Genomic DNA, 6,390 nt, shown 5'->3' with positions numbered 1-6,390 from the left:
GAGGATACCAAAGGTGGTGAATGACTAGGCATTACAATGATCACATTTATTGCGAAAATAAACTCAAGTTCTAAAGGTAGATCTTCAAACATGGAAAACACATCCAATGGATAATTTATTTAGAAATGATTCTAACACAATAGGTTAAACCACTTTAATGCAAGTTGTGAAGCAATGTCTACACTAGAATTGGATCACAAAGAGGATAGCATAGGATGTACGCATCCCTCCCTCATCCATACTTTAGTGAAAATTCATGCATGTGCTTCCTACCATTGATGCAATGTCAATAAAAGGAACAAAATATATATAAATGCATGCATATGTAATGTTTGTTCTATCAACAAGAGGAACAAAATACAAAAAATTGGATGTATTAGATTCTTGACATTACTATCCTTACTATTTATGTTAGGAATCAGAACCTTGGTTGTAGTGATTGTGAAAGCATGTTATCAAGTATGAATAGTTCTGATTGTGGGAGGTATCCAAAAGATTTACGACTAGGAAACGGCTAAAGATAAAGTACTATTATTTTAGGTACAATGACACTCTATGGAGAAAACCTGTTGATCCCTTAGTGACTAAGATACGTCAAAGACACTAAAGTACATAATGAAATCTTTGATAAATGTGTGAAGAACTGAACAAGGTAGAATTAATGGTGAAAATGAAAGATAAACCACAGGAAAAATCGTAACCTCAACTTAGTAAGTCCAAAGAAGAAAAAGAAATAAAGCCCTTGCTGAGTTATATGATAAATGGGGTGAAGAATTAAACTAGTGGTGAGAAACAAATGATAGTCAATCTTGAGGAAAAAATGAAACATTGACTCACAAAGTCAAAAAGGACAAAAATAAAGAAAGCCTTGGCTAAAGTAAAATAGAAAGCCAAGAGCATCATGGCTCAAAAAAAGAAGATGAAGATAATGAATAGCCAAATCTAAAACTATTCTAGAGTATTTCAAATCCTGTACTATTGTTGCGATAACTATGGCTCACCTTAGAGCATAAATACTCCAAAGAGAAACAAGCAGTCACATCCTATAATGGGCTTACTCAAGTTAAGGAAATTGATACAGAAAAACTTGTGTAGGATCCTAAAACACTTTTATTCTTGTAAACGAAAGCAGAGGAAAAAAACTAAAGAGACAAGACTATAAATAGACATGCTTAATGTAAAAAAGCAAGCCTTGGATGTACAAAATGCAGAAATATTGAGAGACTGCAAGCTCTAGACTCAACTAGATTCCAAAATCCAACAGTCCTACAACACTATTTGGATTACGTGCTGGAATCAAACAGGAAGCTCAATCAGCTTACTATGGTCAAGGAATGAGTAACAGATTAGCAGGTTGATAAATACTATGTGATGAAGTTGTACCTCCTATAACAATATTTGTAGAAGGATAAACTCTTGTAAACACCTCAAAACACACAGCCACAAATCATTCACTGAATTAGAAGAGTTGTTCCTTATGCTTTTATAATCGAAGAAACGGTCTTTCCTGCTTTGAAGAAATGAAAGTAGAGGAAGAAACTAATCAGACATAACTATGAACACATATGCCTAGTTGCAAAAGGCAAGGTTGGATGTACTAAATGGAGAAATAAACTCAACTAGATTCAAAATCCAATAAACGTTTGGGTTATGCCAAAGAACTAATTCAAAATTGAACAAGAATCTCAATTAGTTGACTTTGGTCAATCCATGAGTAATAGATTAGTAGTAAATTAATGAATATTATGAGTTGCCAGTTATGGTCCTATATGATGCCGCATGTATTTGTAGCCAAAAGGCTTTATAATGTTGTAATGGCTTTGGAATGCTGTATAGTTGGTAAACGTCTTGGTTCCTCTGATGAACATGATGCAGAAGGCATATCTATAGATAACAACTCAATTTCACATGGTAGATTACCACACAAGATAGCATACCTCCTATGTAGGAACAAACAAAGTGGGATGGAAGATATGTGCAAGCACGTGCGTTGCTTGCTTTGTTAGTCAAGAGGAGTAACATTCCTCACATTCAATCATGTAAGACTGCTAAACATGCTTGGGATGCACATGTGTCATTGTCCCAGGTACATAATGAAGCACATGTTACTTATCTACTTAAGTAATTAGAGTCAGAGCATATGAATGAGGGAGATTCCATGGACAACTTCCTTACAAAAATCAAGGATTTTAAGGAGCACTTGGCCAGCATTGATGAAGTATATCCTGATAGTTCATCGTGCCTACTGTCTTGAACATGTTGTTGGATGTTTTGCTTCTACATTAGACTCATGTGATGAAAGGCAATCCACATGTCTTGAAGTTTGAGGAGTTGGTTTCTGTGCTCTTGCACGAAGAGATCCAAGAAAAATAGATTTGTCATGCGTACATGAGATTAGGATTTTCTTGCGAGGCAACGATCAATCCTTTCCTCAAGGTAGTTACAATTCAAAATCAGAGTCATCGGACAAGTTTACATAAAAGGAAGGCAACAAGCCAAAGAAAAAGGACAAATGTAACTATTGCAAGAAAGCTGGTCACTGCATTAATGAGTGCAGGAAGCAGATGGAGAAGGAGAAAAAGAAAGACTCAGGTATGGCTACTGATGTGTCGGCATCTAATATAGAAAACAAAGAATCTGCAAACTATGCACATGATGATTGGGTTTTCATTGTGCAGGGTAGTTTTGACCCTTCACATAGGGATGTATGCATGGTTGTTACATAGGTACATGTGTGGTATTTTGACAGTGGTGCTAGAAAGCACATTTCTTCTATACCTCCTTAAACAATATTCATGTAAAGATAAATTCTTGTATTTAAATGCCTTGGCTTAACTAGAGATCACGCCCCAAACTAGGAGTCATGTTGCTAATCCTATTAGCACTCAAGTAGCTTTATTTCATACTATGAAAAAATGGAAGTAGAAGAAGAAATTAAAGGGGCATAATTGCAAGTACAGATGCTCAGTCACAAAAATCAAGGCACTTAGATGTATTGAATGGAGAAATAATGAGAGATTGCAAACTCTAGACTTGACTAGACTCTAGTTTAAGTTTCCGGAAGACATGGCTAGCACAACCCCAAGCTCTTGCTCAAGCCCTTGATGAGGGTACCTTTCAGAGCCAATTTTAGAAGGTTTGAAAGAGGATGAGATAACTCCTCAACCTAACATTATAAAACCTAATCCAAAGACAGTGAAAGAACTTACCAAATTATAAACAGAAGAGAACATCAATGATCTATTTTCTGACCTTGAGCTCCTCACACTCATGTAGGTAGTAGTAGTGTCACAAATCATTAGAGAACTTTAGTCAAGAATGACAACCAACAAATTACGCTGCTACGATGCCCAAGTTGGGGCCTAGACACCAATATGTGCATGACCCAAGAGGGGGAGTCTTAACCTTGGTAAGACTTGGTTGAAGACTAAATATAGGTGGTCGAAGCCGCATCACATTGAAGCCGCATCACATTGCTAAGTTGACACAAAGATTAATGGGTGACAAAGACCCAATCCAATCTATGGGCATCTTTGAGGGAATATGTGAAACTTGTGGCCTAATAAATAGATTACTCAACAGAAAATTATTCTTTTTCTCTGATGTTAGTAGAAAATGGTATAAAACAATGGCATAAGGAGAAAATCAATTTTGCTTGGGTTAACAAATGTGTTAGTTCCATGTTCTTCACGAGAAGTGGTGACAAATGGAGCCTAGTGGTACGATTTAATGTTAACAAACATGATGGCGGATTATGTATCATGACTAAAATATTAGAACTTTGGTGTAAATTTTGGGAGAGGTTGCTCAATGACTAATTATTTTCTTGCTTTCATAAATGGGAGTATGAGATGAAAACATGCATGATTATCTACTCTTATCCTAATGAGCTCAACTGGATACTTCTTGCAAAATGACCATAGAATTCAAAGACAATATAGTGGAATTACCCCAAGGAGATGATACAAAGTCATCTCATTGTCTTTCATGACTCGCATTTAAGAAAATCAAGTAAACATTATGACAGTTGATAAGCTAAGCAATGGCCATATATATATATATATTTATATGAAAACTTAAAGCTTTATGAGGTAAGAGACCTCCCCACTCTACTACCTATGAAGAGAGATAATATGGTGATAAATATATAGAGAAATCACACGAGAAAAGAATGCGTACATCTACCAACTAGATAAATGCTTTATCTTGCTCATTGCGAATCATGATACTACCATGTGTAAGTTTCCTCGATCTGAACCAACTAAGACAAGCGGTACTAGCACCACAAATTCATTTCAATGTGCCTATTGGCTATGCATAATAAGATATGCAAAATTTTCAAGGGGTATGTACACATTATTGATTGCACCTATACTACCACTGGTCTTACCACATTTATTTATTGAGGTTTCAAGTCAAAGCTTAAGAGTGACTACTATGGAGGAGCCATAGGATATTGTATAGCCCTACTTCTATACTATACAAATAACTACTTTGATATACTAGTGATTGGAATGGTCTTGATCCAATCCTTAAGAAATGGATGAAGAGCTTGGCTTTGATGATGACTCAAGGGATGATGTCATCATATGAATGTTTAGAGATGAAAATGAAGTTCCTTTCCAAGGGGTATGTATGTGTTATTTGATGCACCTATACTACCACTACTGGTCTTACATAGCAAATCCGATTAGGAAATAAGAATTAAAGAGCAAGAAATGATTGAAACATTACGAGATTTGGCTAGTTTCATGTCACATTAGGAAAATTCTGGACTCAAAAGAGGGCTGTTTCAACAATAATATAATAATAGACACATAGATTGAGTGACATGTAATCTACGAACGAGATTCACCGGTGGTGGGACCTCTGTACAAACCCACCCAAAACGTGGAGAAACTCTTATCTTCATGAAATATTAAAAAAAACCATCACCTTGTCTTAAAATATTTTAAACCGTTTTTTTGTCAGAAACTAACACAATAAAAGAATGTTTTCCACATTCCTGTGTTAGACGTGGAGCACTAAAATATTCTTTCCACCACCCCTAGAACTAATGAAGCTTGAATGCTTGGAATAGATAGATACACATTCTCCCGGTTATTCCCTCAACTTGGTTCCACTTTTGAATCTTGAAACATCTTTGGCGCCCAAAAAGAACACACCGTCCCTCATTTCATCCTCCCTCCTTGATCCACAAAAGCGGTTAGCCCAGTCATCCACTTTCTGCTACTTCTTCTTTCTCATACGTCTGTTATTCTATCATGGCACCCGAAAGTGGACTGAAACGAGCAAGGAGCAGTATCTCATCTGTTGTGTTGTATAACATAAAAGACGAGAACAAAGAATGGATTCCCCAAGTATACAGGAAGTACTCTTGGGTCACTATGCAGCCAGGAAAACAAGGCCACTACCGAGTGAAGGGAAAGGCATCTGAAGACTTGGCCAAACATTGGAAAGGAAGGATCCTTGACTTTAAGATGGCACCAGGAGGGAAAACTGTCAAAGAAGTGTTGATCCAGCATGTATTCATGCAAAAAGAGATCAACGTGGGACCATTGGAAGGACTTCCAAGACACAGACCACATTGTAAGTGCTTGTGTTTTGTATTTCAACATAGCAAATAAGGTGATTGATATACATTTTTCTACCTTACACAGATTTGTACCCATCCAACCTTCAGGAGTGGGAGCCTGCACAATGCTTGACGGGGTTCTTGAATGTCGTACATGGTGAGGTGGGGGAACTTCAATATGAAGGTCGTGCACCAAGTGATCTCGCAAGAAGTAGAACATATTTCTATGACTCATTTTATACCTTGCCCACTCAATCGAGTCGACATGGAAAGTTGGAACGTATTCCGTTGCCCACACTTGATAGTCCGGAGTGGCCATTGCTTGACACAGAAGTGATAGAGTCATACAGGACCAAAATGTTTAATGATATTAAATGTGCTATGAAGCCTAGCATTGGTGCAAGAAATGTGCACTTAAGTTTGTTTGTTCCAATTGCATGCTTTGTTCATTTATTTTCTGATTGTAAACAATTGAGAAAAACTAGAACAACTTTTGTGTGCAAAGATGTAGATGAAGTCTGGCTTGATCATTTGTTTGACAAAGGTTGGAGAGTGAAATCATCAAAGGGAGATGATTTGATCGAATGTCGATTGAACACCTCCGACATTGCATTTCGGTGAGTGTTAAAACATTAAAATGTATTTTTGTGAAACAGTTACAACGCTTATTTGATTATACTCGGAAAATTATCCTAATGATATTTTGGAATCAGATACTATATTGCCAGGCAACATCTGTGCATGTCATTTACTTATAGAAGGTGGCGATGGATCAACAACAACTGGGAAAGCATGGACCAAGATACAAGAGATGG

This window comes from Cibotium barometz, chromosome 7 (genome assembly GCF_041138505.1).
Source record: "Cibotium barometz isolate CiBa-2024 chromosome 7, ASM4113850v1, whole genome shotgun sequence".
In the NCBI taxonomy this organism is placed as follows: domain Eukaryota; kingdom Viridiplantae; phylum Streptophyta; class Polypodiopsida; order Cyatheales; family Cibotiaceae; genus Cibotium; species Cibotium barometz.
This window is presented reverse-complemented; position numbering follows the sequence as displayed.